This window comes from Lithobates pipiens, unplaced genomic scaffold, assembly GCF_037356315.1.
Source record: "Lithobates pipiens isolate NorthernLeopardFrog02 unplaced genomic scaffold, aLitPip1_a1.2 Scaffold_30, whole genome shotgun sequence".
In the NCBI taxonomy this organism is placed as follows: domain Eukaryota; kingdom Metazoa; phylum Chordata; class Amphibia; order Anura; family Ranidae; genus Lithobates; species Lithobates pipiens.
In genome coordinates this window covers 165167940-165186254 of record NW_027507791.1, presented here as the reverse complement: position 1 = coordinate 165186254, position 18315 = coordinate 165167940, and positions in this window count along the sequence as shown.

Here is an 18315-nt window from a genome sequence, read left to right as displayed (position 1 = left end):
TGTGGTCGCGTGACTCACGTCGCGCCGTTCTGATCAGTCTCGGCAGCGGCTGTCACTCACAGCCGAGCAGAGATGAAGCCGCCTCCCCCTCCTCCTTTATGTCTACACAGTGCTGTGCATGCAGGAGGGGGAGGCGGCTTCACTCTGCTCGGCTGTGAGTGACAGCCGCTGCTCGAGACTGATCAGAACGGGCGCGTGACGCGACCACAGAGACAAGGGGATTATTGCTCCAGGTCCCGAATCACTGAGCCGGCAGATGTCACTCCACTCGAGTGCTGCTCGCACCTCCCCCCTGCAATGCCGCCCACTGCCAGTGCCTCGGGCTCTCACTGTGTGGGCTGCGAACCCGAGGCGCGGCGCTGTCTCCTCTTCAGTTGCGGAGGGGGGCGCTGGCCTGACACCCCCACCAGTGTGTGGCACCCGGGGCGGCACGCCCCCCCGCCCCCCCACTTAGTACGCCACTGGCCGGATCAGGTCTATTTATAAGTTAGGGGGAATGTCCAAGTGTCCATGTGCTGTAATGTCTCAATTGGCTGTCCTGTACCACATGATGGATGTGTCATCATAGGTCAAAGTTCTTTTACACAGTAAACACGTAAGTCCGCCGGGCGAACAGCGGCAATAGTCCGCCGATCGGGCGGACCGCGAACAGCCAAAATTCGCAGTGAACCGACCACCGGGCGAACAGTTCGGCCATCCCTAGTCCCGAGTTCCCAGGTCTGTACACCCACTGATCCCATTATGAGGGGTTCCCAAAATCCCTGTGCCGAGTTCACGGGTCTGTACACCACCTCAACCCATTATGAGGGGTTCCCAAGAGCCCTGTTCTGAGATTCCCAGGACTGTAAACCTGCTGGGCCCATTATGACGCATATCAACAATCCCTGTGCTGAGATCCCAGGTCTGTACACCCACTCTGCCCATTATGGGGGGGTTCCCATGAGCCCTATGCTGAGATTCCCAGGTCTGTACACCTGCTGGGCCCATTATGAGGGGTTCTCCCCAAACATGTGCTGAGTTCCCGGGCCTGTAAACCCACTGATCCCATTATGAGGCATTCCCACCAACCATGTGCTGAGATTCCCAGGTCTGTAAACCTGCTGGGCCCATTATGAGGCATTCCAACAATCGCTGTGCTGAGTTCCCAGGTCTGTACACCCACTCTGTCCATGATGAGGGGTTCCCACCAAACCTGTCCCAAGTTCCCTGGTCTGTAAACCCACTGATCCCATTATGAAGGGTTCCCAAAATCCCTTTGCTGAGTCCACGGGTCTGTACACCACCTCTGCCCAGTATGAGGGGTGCCCATGAGCCCTGTGCTGAGATTCCCAGGTCTGTGAACCTTCTGGGCCCATTATGAGGCATTACAACAATCCCTGTGCTGTGTTCCCAGGTCTATAGACCCTCTCTGCCCATTATGAGGGGGTTCCCATGAGCCCTATGCTGAGATTCCCAGGTCTGTACACCTGCTGGGCCCATTATGAGGGGTTCTCCCCAAACATGTGCTGAGTTCCCGGGCCTGTAAACCCACTCATCCCATTATGAGGCGTTCCCACCAACCATGTGCTGAGGTCCCAGGTCTGTACACCTGCTGGGCCCATTATGAGGCATTCCAACAATCCCTGTGCTGAGTTCCCAGGTCTGTAAACCTGCTGGGCACATTATGAGGCATTCCAACAATCCTTGAGCTGAGTTCCCAGGTCTTTACACCCACTCTGCCTATTATGATGGTTTCCCTCCAAACCTGTCCCAAGTTCCCTGGTCTGTAAACCCACTGATCCGATTATTAGGGGTTCCCAAAATCCCTGCGCAGATTTCACGGGTCCTTACACCACCTCTGCCCATTATGAGGGGGTTCCCGCCAGCCCTATGCTGAGATTCCAAGGTCTGTACACCTGCTGGGCCCATTATGTGGGGTTCCCCCCAAACACGTGCTGAGATCCCGGGTCTGTAAACCCACTCATCCCATTATGAGTCCCAGGTCTTTACACCTGATGGGCCCATTATGAGGCATTCCAACAATCCCTGTGCTGAGTTCCCAGGTCTGTACACCCACTCTGTCCATTATGAGGGGTTCCCACCAAACCTGTCCCAAGTTCCCTGGTCTGTACACCCACTGATCCCATTATGAGGGGTTCCCAAAATCTCTGTGCTGAGTTCACGGGTCTGTACACCACCTCTGCCCATTATGAGGGGGTTTCCATGATCCCTGTGCTGAGATTCCCAGGTCTGTAACCTACTGGGCCCATTATGAGGCATTCCAACAATCCCTGTGCTGAGTTCCCAGGTCTGTACACCACCTCTGCCCATTATGAGGGGGTCCCCATGAGCCCTGTGCTGAGATTCTCAGGTCTGTACACCTGCTGGGCTCATTATGGGGGGTTATCCCCAAACACGTGCTGAGTTCCCGGGTCTGTAAACCCACTCATCCCATTATGAGGCATTCCCACCAGCCCTGTGCCGTTTTCACAGGTCTGTACATCTGCTGGGCCCATTATGATGCATTCCAGCAATCCCTGAGCCGAGTTCCCAGGTCTGTAGACCCTCGGCCCATTAGCAGGGGTTCCCAGGAGCCCTGTGCTGAGTTCCCAGGTTAATACACTGACAGCTCCCATTATGAGTGGTTCCCATCATTCCTGTGCCGAGTTTCTGGGTTTGTCCACACACTCATCCCATTATGACGGGTTCCTACCAGCCCTGTGCAGAGTTCCCAGGTCTGTAAACCTGCTAGGCAAACTATGAAGCATTCCAACAATCCCTGTGCTCAGTTCCCGGGTCTGTACACCCACTCTGTCTATTATGATGGGTTCCCACCAAATCTGTCCCAAGTTCCCTGGTCTGTAAACCCACTGATCCCATTATGAGGGGTTCCCAAAATCCCTGTGCTTAGTACACGGGTCTGTACACAACCTCTGCCCATTATCAGGGGTTCCCATGAGCCCTGTGCCGAGTTCCCAGGTCTGTACAGCTGCTGGGCCCATTATGAGGGGTTCCCCCCAAACACGTGCTGATTTCCCAGGTCTGTAAACCCACTCATCCCATTAGGAGGCATTCCCACCAACCATGTGCTGAGGTCCCAGGACTTTACACCTGCTGGGCCCATTATGAGGCATTCCAACAACCCCTGTGCTGAGTTCCCAGGTCTGTACACCCACTCTGCCCATTATGATGGGATCTCACCAAACCTGTCCCAAGTTCCCTGGTCTGTAAACCCACTGATCCCATTATGAGGGATTCCCAAAATCCCTGTGCTGAGTTTACGGGTCCTTACACCACCTCTGCCCATTATGAGTGGGTTTCCATGATCCCTATGCTGAGATTCCCAGGTCTGTAACCTGCTGGGCCCATTATGAGGCATTCCAACAATCCCTTTGCTGAGTTCCCAGGTCTGTACACCCACTCTGCCCATTAGGAGGGGGGTTCCATGAGCCCTGTGCTGAGATTCCCAGGTCTGTAAACTGCTGGGCCCATTATGAGGCATCCCAACAATCCCTGTGCTGAGTTCCCAGGTCTGTACACCACCTCTGCCCATTATGAGGGGGTTCCCATGAGCCCTGTGCTGAGATTCCCAGGTCTGTACACCTGCTGGGCTCATAATGAGGGGTTATCCCCAAACACGTGCTGAGTTCCCGGGTCTGTAAACCCACTCATCCCATTATGAGGCGTTCCCACCAGCCCGTGCCGAGTTTCCAGGTCTGTACATCTGCTGGGCCCATTATGAGGCATTCCAGCAATCCCTGCGCCAAGTTCCCAGGTCTGTACACCCACTCTGCCTATTAGGAAGGGTTCCCAGGAGCCCTGTGCTGAGTTTCCAGGTTTCTACACTGACAGATCCCATTATGAGTGGTTCCCATCATTCCTGTGCCGAGTTTCTGGGTTTGTCCACCCACTCATCCCATTATGAGGTGTTCCCACTAACCATGTGCTGAGGTCCCAGGTCTGTACACCTGCTGGGCCCATTATGAGGCATTCCAACAATCTCTATGCTGAGTTCCCATGTCTATACACCAGCTCTACCCATTATGAGGGGTTCCCACCAAATCTATGCCAAGTTTCCAGATATATACACCAGCTCTGCCCATTAGGAGGGGTTCCCAAAATCCTTTTGCCGAGTTCACGGGTCTGTACACCACCTCTACCCATTATGAGGGGTTCTCATGAGCCCAGTGCTGAGATTCCCAGGACTGCACACCTGCTGGGCCCATTATGAGGGGTTCTTCCCAAACACGTGCTGAGCTCCTGGGTCTGTAAACCCACTCATCCCATTATGAGGCGTTCCCACCAAGCATGTGCTGAGGTTCCAGGTCTGTACACCTGCTGGGCCCATTATGAGGCATTCCAACAATCCCTGTGCTGAGTTCAGGGGTCTGTACACCACCTCTGCCCACCAAATCTATGCCAAGTTTCCAGGTATATACACCAGCTCTGCCCATTAGGAGGGGTTCCCAGGAGCCCTGTGCTGAGTTCCCAGGTTTCTACACTGACAGATCCCATTATGAGTGGTTCCCATCATTCCTGTGCCGAGTTTTTGGGTTTGTCCACCCACTTATCCCATTAAGACGGGTTCCTACCAGCCCTGTGCTGAGATTCCCAAGTCTGTAAACCTGCTGGGCCCATTATGAGGCATTCCAACAATCCCTGTGCTGAGTTCCCAGGTCTGTACACCCACTCTGCCCATTATGAGGGGTTCCCAACAAACTTGACCCAACTTCCCTGATCTGTAAACCCACTGTTCCAATTATGAGGGGTTCCCAAAATACCTGAGCCGAGTTCACGGATCTGTACGCCGCCTCTGCCCATTGTGAGGGGTTCCCACCAGCCCTGTGCTGAGATTCCCAGGTCTGTAAACCTGCTGGGCCCATTATGAGGCATTCCAACAATCCCTGTGCTGAGTTCCCAGGTCTGTACACCACCTCTGCCCATTATGAGGGGTTCCCATGAGCCCTGTGCTGAGATTCCCAGGTCTGTAAATTTGCTGGGCCCATTATGAGGCATTCCAACAATCCCTGTGCTTAGTTCCCAGGTCTGTACACCCACTCTGTCTATTATGATGGGTTCCCATCAAATCTGTCCCAAGTTCCCTGGTCCATAAACCCACTGATCCCATTATGAGGGGTTCCCAAAATCCCTGTGCTGAGTACACGGGTCTGTACACAACCTCTGCCCATTATCAGGGGTTCCCATGAGCCCTGTGCCCAGTTCCCAGGTCTGTACAGCTGCTGGGCCCATTAGGAGGCATTCCCACCAACCATGTGCTGAGGTCCCAGGTCTGTATACCTGCTGTGCCCACTATGAGGCATTCCAACAATCCCTGTGCCGAGTTCCCTGGTCTGTACACCCACTCTGTCCATTATGAGGGGTTCCCACCAAACCTGACCCAAGTTCCCTGATTTGTACACTCACTGATCCCATTATGAGGGGTTCCCAAAATCTGTGTACCGAGTTCACGGGTCTGTACACCACCTCTGCCCATTATGAGGTGGTTCACATGAGCCCTGTGTTGAGATTCCCAGGTCTGTACACCTGCTGGGCCCATTATGAGGCATTCCAGCAATCCCTGTGCCACTGCCGAGTTCCCAGGTCTGTACACCCACTCTGTCAATTATCAGGGGTTCCCACCAAACCTGACCCAACTTCCCTGATCTGTACACCCACTGATCCCATTATGAGGGGTTCCCAAAATCTGTACACCTGCTGGGCCCATTATGAGGGGTTCTCCGAAACACGTGCTGAGTTCCCGGTCTGTAAACCTACTCATCCTATTATGAGGCCTTCCCACCAACCATGTGCTGAGGTCCCAGGTCTGTACACCTGCTGGGCCCACTATGAGGCATTCCAACAATCTCTGTGCGGAGTTCGCAGGTCTGTACACCCACTCTGCCCATTATGAAGGGTTTCCACCTAACCTGTGCCGAGTTCCCATGTCTGTACACCAGCTCTGCCCATTATGAGGGGTTCCCACCAAATCTATGCCAAGTTTCCAGGTCTGTACACCAGCTCTGCCCATCAGGAGGGGTTCCCAGGAGCCCTGTGCTGAGTTCCCAGGTTTCTACACTCACAGATCCCATTACGAGTGGTTCCCCTCATTTCTGGGTCTGTCCACCCACTCATCCCATTATGACGGGTTCCCACCAGCCCTGTGCCGAGTTCCCAGGTCTGTACACCTGCTGGGCCCATTATTCATTCCTGTGCTGAGTTCCCAGGTCCGTACACTCGCTCAACTCATTATGAGGGGTTCCCACCAACTGTTGGCTGAGTTACCAGGTCTTTACACCTGCTGGGCCCATTATGAGGCATTCCAACAAGCCCTGTGCTGCGTTCCCAGGTCTGTATACCCTATCTGCCCATTATGAGGAGTTCCCACCAACCATGTGCTGAGTTCCTGGGTTTGTACACCCAATCATCCCATTATGAGGGGATTCCCTTCATTCCTGTGCTGAGTTCCTGGGTCTGTACTCCCACTCCACCCATTAGGAGGAATTTCTACCTAACTTGTGTCAAGTTCCCAGGTCTTTACATGAGCTATGCCCATAATGAGGTGTTCTTACAATCCTTGTGTGGAGTTGCCGGGTCTGTACACCCATTCTGCCCATTATGAGGAATTCCCACCAACTCTATGCTGAGTTCCCAGGTCTGTACACCAGCTCTGCCAATTATGAGGGGTTCAAACGAACCCTGTGCTTAGTTCCCAGGTTTCTACACCCATTCATCCCATTATGAGGGGTTCCCACCAACCCTGTGCTGAGTTCCTGGGTCTGTACAGCCCATCAACCCATTAGGAGTGGTTCCCATCAACCTAGGCCTTAGTTCCCGGGTCTATACTCCCACCCTGCCCATTAACCACTTCCCACCCGGCCACTGCATATAAACAAAACATCCCTCAGAAGGAGGTGGATCGTTCAAGAATGTGTCCACACAGCGGCGTGATCCCAATGCGCTCGTATCACCCTGACACAACACATCTCCGATCTGCAGGAGGGCTCTGGCATTGGCCCTCCTGATCACATGATGGCCGTGTCCAATCACATCTGTCATGTGATGTAAATAGAGAGCCGATTGCTAGGCGATCAGCTCTCTTCTCCTAACACAGAAGTTGTCGGTGAGGAGAAGAGAGCTGATCGCTGCAGCCAGCTGGTGATCGTTGAGTATGAGCTTTTTACAGCTTTTTACGCACTGATCACCAGTCACACACATAAAAACACACACATGTAAACCATGTACACAATGTAAAACCCACAGGTCTCCACACACGTTCCCACATAGTAAAAAAAAAAAAAACTGTCCCCCACAGATTTAACAGTAAAATCACATGTTCCAATAATTATTTGCACACATATGTCCGTGAACACCTACACACATGTCGGTGATCACACAAACCAAAGATTATACACTTAAAGCGGTTCTGCACTGCTGAGAATTTTTTTTTTTTTTAATGGTTATGCTTTAACATTGATGTTTTTATATAAAAAGGCTTACTTGTCTTAGTTTCCTGACTGCTGCATGTCCGTTTTTGTGCAAAATGTTCGTTTATATTCACAATGTTCGGCCGTTGTCATTTTTGTTGTGGGCAAGTGAAGCCCACAAGCAAAATTTCCTCCTTATTTCCTGGGTTTTCTAACCAGCATGCTTTGCCGGTTCTCACACATGCTCTGTAGCTACAGAGCAGAGCTGTGTCATGTTTACCTGTTTGCCCTGGAGAACAATGGCAAAATTCAAATCACCCTCCAAACAGTTCAGCGAAACCATCACATAATGTTACGGAAGTGACATTACAGACAACACAAACACTGGGCCGTGCTTTACAACACTAATACTTCCCTTGTTACCTAGTATCATTTTTTACCAACCATGCTGAGCTACGTGCGGTGTTAGGTTCTGCATTGCTGGGACTTGTAGTGCCTATCCTGAGCTACATGCTTCAATGTTCAGTGTCCTCATCCTTATCCCCGTGCTTCAATGTTCAGTGTCCTCATCCTTATCCCCGTGCTTCAATGTTCAGTGTCCTCATCCCTATCCCCGTGCTTCAATGTTCAGTGTCCTCATCCTTATCCCTGTGCTTCAATGTTCAGTGTCCTCATCCCTATCCCCATGCTTCAATGTTCAGTGTCCTCATCCCTATCCCCATACTTCAATGTTCAGTGTCCTCATCCCTATCCCCGGGCTTCAATGTTCAGTGTCCTCATCCCTATCCCCGGGCTTCAATGTTCAGTGTCCTCATCCCTATCCCCGAGCTTCAATGTTCAGTGTCCTCATCCCTATCCCCGTGCTTCAATGTTCACTGTCCTCATCCTTATCCCTGTGCTTCAATGTTCAGTGTCCTTATCCCTATCCCCAGGCTTCAATGTTCAGTGTCCTCATCCCTATCCCCGGGCTTCAATGTTCAGTGTCCTCATCCCTATCCCCGGGCTTCAATGTTCAGTGTCCTCATCCCTATCCCCGAGCTTCAATGTTCAGTGTCCTCATCCCTATCCCCGTGCTTCAATGTTTAGTGTCCTCATCCTTATCCCTGTGCTTCAATGTTCAGTGTCCTCATCCCTATCCCCGAGCTTCAATGTTCAGTGTCCTCACCCCTATCCCCGGGCTTTAATGTTCAGTGTCCTCATCCCTATCCCCGGGCTTCAATGTTCAGTGTCCTCATCCCTATCCCCGGGCTTCAATGTTCAGTGTCCTCATCCTTATCCCCGAGCTTCAACGTTCAGTGTCCTCATCATTATCCCCCTGCTTCAATGTTCAGTGTCATCATCCCTATCCCCATGCTTCAATGTTCAGTGTCCTCATCCTTATCCCCGGGCTTCAATGTTCAGTGTCCTCATCCCTATCCCCGAGCTTCAATGTTCAGTGTCCTCATCCCTATCCCCGAGCTTCAATGTTCAGTGTCCTCATCCCTATCCCCGTGCTTCAATGTTCAGTGTCCTCATCCTTATCCCTGTGCTTCAATGTTCAGTGTCCTCATCCCTATCCCCGAGCTTCAATGTTCAGTGTCCTCATCCCTATCCCCGGGCTTCAATATTCAGTGTCCTCATCCCTATCCCCGGGCTTCAATGTTCAGTGTCCTCATCCCTATCCCCGAGCTTCATTGTTCAGTGTCCTCATCATTATCCCCCTGCTTCAATGTTCAGTGTCCTCATCCCTATCCCCATGCTTCAATGTTCAGTGTCCTCATCCTTATCCCCGGGCTTCAATGTTCAGTGTCCTCATCCCTATCCCCATGCTTCAATGTTCAGTGTCCTCATCCCTATCCCAGGGCTTCAATGTTCAGTGTCCTCATCCCTATCCCCGGGCTTCAATGTTCAGTGTCCTCATCCCTATCCCCGAGCTTCAATGTTCAGTGTCCTCATCATTATCCCCCTGCTTCAATGTTCAGTGTTCTCATCCCTATCCCCATGCTTCAATGTTCAGTGTCCTCATCCTTATCCCCGTGCTTCGATGAGGACAGTGAACATTGAAGCATGGGGATAAGGATGAGGACACTGAACATTGAAGCTCGGGGATAGGGATGAGGACAGTGAACATTGAAGCACAGGGATAGGGATGAGGACACTGTGTTAGTGTAAGTGTTAGTGTTGTAACGCATGGCCCAGTGTTTGTGTTGTCTGGAACGTCACTTCCATAACATTATGTGATGGTTTAGCTGAACTATATTGCCGAAACTATGTTGGAACGCACGGTGTGATAGGCAGCAAAATATGACACTACACGGGCGTGATGATGTCACGTCCTCGAAATCTCGCGAGATTTCGGCTGTATTAGCCGAAATATTGTGAGATTTCGGCTGTATTAGCCGCAATGTCTCCTGGGATTACTTGGACGAGATCCCAGGAGACAGTGCGGGGTTCAGCAGGAAGTGATGCTGATCCCCGCAAGAGACCGCCCATCGCCGCAGGGGATGAAAATAAAATATTACAAATTACATAAGGTAGGTTAATAAAAAAAAATAAAACTGTGGCATTATCAAATGTATGGTCTACTCTAGAGGGAACAGAATGGGAAAATGTTATTAATATGTGTGCAGAACCGCTTTAACAGGATTTTGTTTTCCAAAAACATGTAGCAGAATATATTTTGGCTTAAATTTATGAAAAAAATAGATTTTGTTGGATTTCTTTTAAAATAGAAAGAAGAAAACATTTTTTTTCCCCAATCTAAATCCAATCATCCCATTATGAGGGGTTCTCACAATCCGTGTGCCGAGTTCCCTGGTCTGCACACCCACTCTTTCCATTATAAGGGGTTAATTTTGTTTATTGAAAATCTTACAAACAACAACTTATATACAATAAAACCATAATAAATAAATAAAACATATTTACAAAATAATTGAATATAATTATACAAACCAGAAAGAACAAGAACAAAATAAACGGTGCAAAACAAATTGCGCATTACATAATCCCTATGGTAGAGCCAGACTAAGGAACATCACCGTCACCATGCACGTAGCCTTTTATCAAGATTGTATTGGATCTGAAAATCTAGGGGAGTGAAAGAAGAATACAAAGAAAGCCGCACACCCCGAGATCAACAGGCAGCAGCTACAGAGCCCTGATATTCCTCCACGCCTTTATCCAGGCCTCCTGCTGCCACCTGTCTTTCTCAAGACCCCGAATCTTCCCAACCTCAACCAGAATGCTCTGCATCACCACTTCCACAGGGAGGATTTTACTCCGTAAGGATACCTGACACCGTGCGCTCCACGTGAAATAACGGACTACTAAACTAACTAAAAAAAGTGTTTCCAAATCATAATCCCGACGAGTCTGAAAAGCCCCATACACCCACTCTGCATAACTCATATGGGGGAGGAAGGGTATACTCAGAGCCCTCCCCACCCTCCTGTACACCTCTATATTAAAAGGGCACTGAAGTAAAAAGTGATCCATGGACTCCACCACTCCTCCACACTCCACTCTCGGGCAGCCCCGATCACTCATGGAAAGAAACTTCAAGTTGCTCTTCACATATAGTTTTCCATGAAAGGCAAGCCAAGCCTGATCCCTAAACTTCATTGGGATTCTCTCCAAATTAATCAACCGCAAACCCACCCCCAAAACCAGGCTTGGGCAATCCCTCAAGGCCAGTGGCTCGCAAAAAACAGAGCTCATGATCCGCTTCTCAAGAAGTTTCCTTGGAAGAGATCTGACTTCTCCTGCTGTTACTTGCCACTGCCGAAGTATTTTCAAACACGGGGCAACATAAGCCGGGAGCTTATCATGCTTGACCCTCAGGCTTTTCACTGGCCCACCATTTTCCCAGTCTCGCAGAAAGGGTCTAAACCAGGACTGGAAAATACCAACCCACCCAGGCAGTCTCTCTGCCAACATGTTACCAAGATTGTACTTCACAAACATCAGAGAGAAAAAGACTACAGGGTTGATCATCCCTAGACCACCCTCCCGCCTAGCAAGGTAAGTCACATTCCTTTTGAAGAGGTTTATTCTGTTCCCCCAAAACAGCTGGAAGAAACAAGTATAGACCCTGGTATAGAGAGAAGTTGGCAAAACGCAAACAAAACTGACATATAGAAAAATCGGAATCAGGTAAGTCTTGATCAGATCAACCTTTTCCCTCAAGGAAAGCTGCCAACCTTTCCAGCTTGCCACCTTGGCATCGGCATTCTCCAGCCTGTTCACCCAATTTGCATGACCATAGTCACCTGGGCCAAATTCAATGCCTAGAACTCGAATTTTTTGCTGGGGCTCCGGGAAGTCATCCGGGAGAACAAAGCTCTCACCTTCCACACCCATCCAGAAAGCTTCACACTTGTCCTGGTTGACCTTTGAACCTGATGCCTCTGAATACTGCGTTATCACTGAGACCACCTCCTGCGCCTCCCCAGTCCCAGAGACAAAAACAGAAACATCATCAGCATAGGCCACAACTTTCAAAGGAGGCTCACCAGCGATGCCCAAAGGTACCCCACACAATGGCCCATTCTCCAGCCTTCTAATGAAGGGGTCGATTGCAAATGCATATAACAAAGGACTCAATGGGCACCCCTGACGCACACCCGTGCCGACCACAAAGGGTTGCCCGACCCAACCATTAACCAGAGGAAAGCTTTCAGCCCCTTTGTACAAAATCTTGAGCCAATCAATGAAACCCCCCCCCCCCCCCCCAGGCCATATCTGCCAAGAAGGAGCCATAAGTACTCATGATTAACCCGATCAAAGGCCTTAGCCTGATCCAATGTCAGCAAAAATGTACCCCAACCAGCAGCCCTACAACGCTCCAAGGCCTCCCGGACGGCTAATACTGCTGAGAAAGTGCTTCTGCCTTGGACCGAACAGTGCTGGTGGTGGGATAACAAACTGCCTGCCACTGGCGATAATCGCCAGAAAAAAATCTTTGCCAGTATCTTTCTATCGACATTAAGAAGGCTAATGGGGCGCCAATTCTCAATCATCGAAGGATCTTTACCCTTTGACAGGAGGATCACTGCGGATTGCCTCATGGAGGAAGGGAGAGAACCCTCATACAAACAGCTATTAAAAACCTCCGCAAGGTAGGGAGCCAGGATCGTCTTAAAACATTTATAAAACTCAGCTGTCAACCCATCTGGCCCTGGCGTTTTCTTGATGACCAGTTTATCAATAGCCTGGACTACCTCATCTGCAGTGATTTCATCTGTCAAATTCATCAAAGGAACATTACTTTCCAATCCTCGTGTAGAATCCAAAAAACCCAACATCCTTGTCCGATCAAGGTTCCTTCCTCCCAGGAGATCGGCATAGTATGACCTGACCCCCTCCAGGATCCCTGACCTAGACTTCGTCAGAGAGCCCGTACTGTCCTTCAGGCCATTGACCGTCTTAACTGCTATGCTCTGTTTACAGTTCTGGTAAGGGTCAGGCGAATGGTATTTCCCGTAATCCCTCTCCTGAACCAAAGAGGCGTGCCAGTCATATTCATGTCTTCTAAGGGGGAGCTTCACCTCAGAGATCGCCCCAGAATCTCCTCCATTCTAAACAAGGCGGTCAAGTTTCCTCCACAAATGCTGGTAGGTGATATACTTATCTTGCTGCTTCTTTCTTCCTATGGCCTTGAAAAGCCTAACAGTCCGCTGTTTTACAAGCTCCCACCATTCTGACTTGCTGTTGCAAAAGTCTAGGATCGTTACCTGTGCTTGAAAAAAATCCTCAAAGGATTGTCTTACTCTCTCGTCTTCCAGGAGGGCCGAATTCAATTTCCAGATACCCCTCCCCCTAGGTGGCATGTCTAAGGCATTCAGAGTCACAGATAAAATACAGTGGTCAGAAAACTCCACTGCCTGACACACAGGTGCCGAAAAAGCAGAGTCTCCCTTTAAAAAAAAACTATCTATCCTACTCTGACTACTACCTCTCTGAAAAGTGAACCCCGTGCTGTCTGGGCAATGCTTAATGTGCGCATCTACCAGACCTGCTTCCCTAACTATCGCATTGAGAAAAAGGGTGTCATAGCCCAGCTTATCTCTGAAACCTCTCCTGTCTTTAGACCTAGTAATGGTGTTAAAATCACCTCCAAAGATAACCTGCTGGGCCGTAAAAAGAAAAGGCTTAATCTTTGTAAAGAGGCATTTCCTGTCCCACTTCGTCTGGGGACCATAGATGTTAATCAGGCGCAAGTCCTGCCCCCTTACAGAGACGTCCAAGACCATGCATCTCCCAATCTCTACCTCAATTACCCGCCGGCATGTTACCATACCAGAAAAAAGGACTGCAACCCCGCTGTAAGGCTCGGCCGCAAGAGACCAAAATGAGGGACCACGTCTCCACTCCTTCTTTGCCAGATGTATATCGGCCAGACTATTCAGATGGGTCTCTTGTAAAAACAAAATGTCAGCATCAAACTCGCTGAGCAAAAATAAGGCCATATGACGAGCGCTTACTGATCTTAAGCTGGCAACATTAATGGTTGCCACTTTTATCGGAGTGGGAACTGCCATTAGGGTAATTGAGGCAGACGTTTCTTAGCCTGACTACTCCCTCTCCCTGGAGAACCAGCACGCTTTGTTGCGCCCTGGCCCTCATCATCCATAGAGGACGCTGAACTGAACGAGTCCCAATCATCATCATCATCATCGTCCGACAGGACCTTAAACTTATTTTCCAAAGGCAAAACTACAGGATTGAAGGGAACTGAACCCCTTTTTTTCCTTCTTTTGCCCCTCCTCCTCCTATCCTCCAACCACTCCATATCATCTTTGGATAAACCACAACCAGCCTCCCCTTCAACCCCCTCCCCCCACTCTCCCTTCCCTTATCTACCACCAGGCCAGCCTCCCCCCTATTTTCCCCACTCCTCTGCACCCCACGATCTGCAATAGTAACCCTGCAGCGTCGGGGGAGAGAGACTGGCACCATACCTGATGCACCAGCCTCAGCACCTCTTGCTGCCTCTGCAATTTTACAAGACACAGAAGGATTGGACACATTCTTGGCAACTGAAACTTTACATACAGACTGGGAGGACACAGACACATTGGGTACTGGCACAGACTGGGGAGACACAGACACATTGGGTATTGGCACAGACTGGGGAGACACAGACACTTTGGGTATTGGCACAGACTGGGGAGACACAGACACATTGGGTATTGGCACAGACTGGGGAGACACAGACACATTGGGTATTGGCACAGACTGGGGGGACACATTGAGTATTGGCACAGATTGGGGAAACACAGACACATTGGGTATTGGCGCAGACTCAGATGGACTCACAGGCCCACCAGCTGCTGAGCTCTGTGCATCCTCCATGTCCAGACGGAAGAACTCTCTCACGAGCTCAGGCTTGTTGTGCATTGCCTCAGGACATTGACTGTAAGGATGTCCCACCGCATTGCACAGATTACACCTGATGATATTACAGTCCTTTGCCAAATGTCCTATACCCTGACACAGAGAGCACTTCATCACTGGACAGGAGGATGCAAGATGCCCTTTATCACCACACTTATTGCAGAGCTTTGGCTGGCCCGGGTAGAAGATGGTCAGCCTGTCCCTCCCCAGGAAAGCTGAGGATGGCAGATGCTGGACAACATTGTCAATGACCTTTAATTTTAGCTGCACAGACCATCCCCCTGTCCACATTCCCCGATCATCCAAAATCTTTCTTAGGGGGCTCAGGACGTCCCCATACCTCCTCAACCATACAGATAGATCCCCTTGGGGTATGGATTCATTGCGCACAAGTATTGTCACCATTTTAATGAGGGGCTGGCGTGAAATAAGCTTGGGGATGAGCCCTTTCCAGTCCGGCAGGCCCCTACACACATGTTCAAACTTCTCCCAAAATATGTCCAAAGACTCCGGACGGATAAAGGACAAATCATATTCATAGGAACCTGCTGGACTGATCAGGGCGAAGATATCTGCAGGCCTAAACCATATCTGCAGGATTTTATCCACCACTGTCCTCCTATGTGGGGGGGTTTCCATCACCTTCCCATTTCAACTGGACAACATTCCTCCTTTTAAACAGGGAGGAAGATAGAACATCCCCATGCTCCCTCCCTGCTTGTTCCCCCTTCCCAGAACCTGTGGCAGCAACACCAGCATAAGTTTTTCTTCCACCACCAGCTTTTGCAGTCTCGTCCTTAGATACATTCAAACCTGCTGGCAGAGAGTGTGAATCAGCTGGGATACAAGTGTTCTGATTAGCAGGACCCACCCCCTCCCCCGAACACTCTGCTTCAATCCTGGGAGCCATCATAGGCTTGGCTGCTGCAAACTCCTGGAGAGCCGTAGCACTACTGCACCCAGCATCTCCTCCACCATTCACAGGAACAGCCGCTGCGCCTGGTCCAGGCAAAGTCACTGTATTGTCCATGGACCTCTCTGCAGACTGAAGCTGACAGTTATTAGCAGATGTTATTGCTTGCAGTACATTGTCTATGGGTCTAGGCTGACTGTCTGTAGTACTACAACCCTCAGCAGGCCCATTGTCATTAAAGTTCCCACCATCCTGCACACACACTGTACCTGCACCTGCTCTCTCCACAGGTCTTTCTTCCACAGGACTAGGAACGGTGTCCATCTTCTCCTCACCTTCCTGGGAGCTGAATCTGGACTCGTCTCCAATTTATTGATCAGATCCAACATGTCAGAACCTTCATCCTCCGGCTCAGATGTTCCACATTGCTGGGGAGGGAAGGGGACAGAGGCCTCCGCCATTGAGGGCTCAGCAGGTGTCTGAGGTGTTGAAACGCTGGGCTCATCCTCCGGGCCCACTTTCTCACTCTCTGCTTGCATCTCCTCACTCTCCATGCAGGAAGCGGCTCCTTTCCTCATTTGGTTAAATCGCTCCTCATTCTTATATTTTTCTTTAAATGCTCCACTATTCTCCTTCAGAGAACTCACCAATTCCTTCTGCTTCCGCAGAGCTTGTTCCAGGTCCTTCAATTCAGGCCTCAGAGCCGGTCTCTTCTTACTGAAGACTTTGGCACAAATCTGCTTTTTCTTTTTAAATTCAGCTTTCAAAGCTCCCAACTTCTCCTCTTCCTTCTCAATCCGCTTCAGTGTTTCCACAATCCTCCGTCTAAAGGCAGACAGAGATTCATCCTTCCTTGGGCCAGGCCCAGAATCTTCCACAGGCTTAGGCCTATCCAGGGGGCCCCCGCCAGGGTCCTCCCCAGGATCCAGCATCCTTCCTGGGGCAGAGGAGTAACTCTAGCCCCTGGTCTTCTGGAAGCACAGGAGCAAAGGGACTAGCAACCTCTCACCTTGCTGTCAAGGAGAGGAATGGCAGTTTCCCACCTACCCTGTGCCGAGTTACCAGGTCTATACACCCACTGGGCCCATTATGAGGGGTTCCCACCAGCTCTATGCTGAGTTCCCGGGTCTGTAAACCTGATGTGCCCATTGTGAGGGGTTAAAAAAAATAAAAATCACTGTGCTGAGTTCCTGGGTCTATACACTTACACTGCCCATTATGAGGGGTTCTCACAATCCTTGTGCTGAGTTCCCGGATCTAAATACCCACTCATCCCATTATGAGGAGTTCCCACAATTCCTATGCTGAGTTCCTGGGTCTGTACACCACCACTCTGAGCATGAGGGGTTCCCACAATCCCTGTGCTGAGTTCCCAGGTCTGTTAACCCACACATCCCATTATGAGGGGTTATCTGTATACATATCCCCTATACAGGCCTAGAGCGCACATCAGTCAGGGGGTTGAGTCAGGGGCAGAGCCAAGGGGGCCACACATTTAGATTTTGCCAAGGTTTTCAAAAATCCTCGCATGACATGGCAGCATACACATTTGTTTATGCCTACTCCAAAATATGTCAGGGAGCAGCAGCCAAACAGGATCATCATTATCATCAATGATGGTCATCACAGTACCGGGACTTTGAGCTATATCTCCTGTACTGTGTGATTAATGATCATCGTGATCATCATGATAAAGGGTGGGAGGACACTGAAATTACCACCCCCCCCCCCCCCGGCACATTAAGGGGTTGTAGAGGCAGAGGTTTTTGATCTTAATGCTTTCTATGTGTCTAAATGGACACACAGAGCTATGACTCGGCTCCAGTGCCCCAGTAGGAAGCTGCTGACTGTGGGGGCACTCTATAGGATGGAGGGGCAAGGAGCAGCAAAGGGTGACCTGAGGAGAGGAGGATCTGGGATGCTCTGTGCAAAACCAACTGCACATAGAAGGTAAGCATAACATGTTTGTTATTAAAAAGAGAAATAAAAAAGGATAACTTTACAATCACTTTACAATGTTTACAATAACTTTAGGATAACTATAACATCACTTTACAATCACTGTACAATCACTTTATGGGGTTTATGCTGGGAGGTGTGGTTTATTATTATGTTACTGCTGTAATTGGCAAGCACTCTCTGTACAGGATTGTTTACATTTTGGAATGCAAATACACGACCTGACTGTGTTGATTAGGCTCGGTTCACACAGGGGTGGCACGACTTGCAGCGCCGCGACCTGCACACGATCCGCGGCGACTTGCAAAACGACTTCTGTATAGAAGTCAATGCAAGTCACCTGAAGTTGCCCCCAAAAATAGTACAGAAACCTTTTTTCTAAGTTGGAGCGACTTGAGTCGCTCCTATTAGAATGGATCCATAGTACAGAATGGAGCGCGAGTTGTCAGGCGGCGAAGTCGCCTGGACAAGTCGCCCCTGTGTGAACCGAGCCTTAGGGAATCATGAAATTTTATTTCCTTCAACTCATGGTTGCAGGAAAGAAAATCATATGGGATGGATACCACTTTGCTCAGCAGGGGATCTGTCTGCTCATCCCCCACTGATTGGACCAGATTGGGCAGATGAAAGGTCCATGTCCACTCAATTTATGCAGAGCTGACA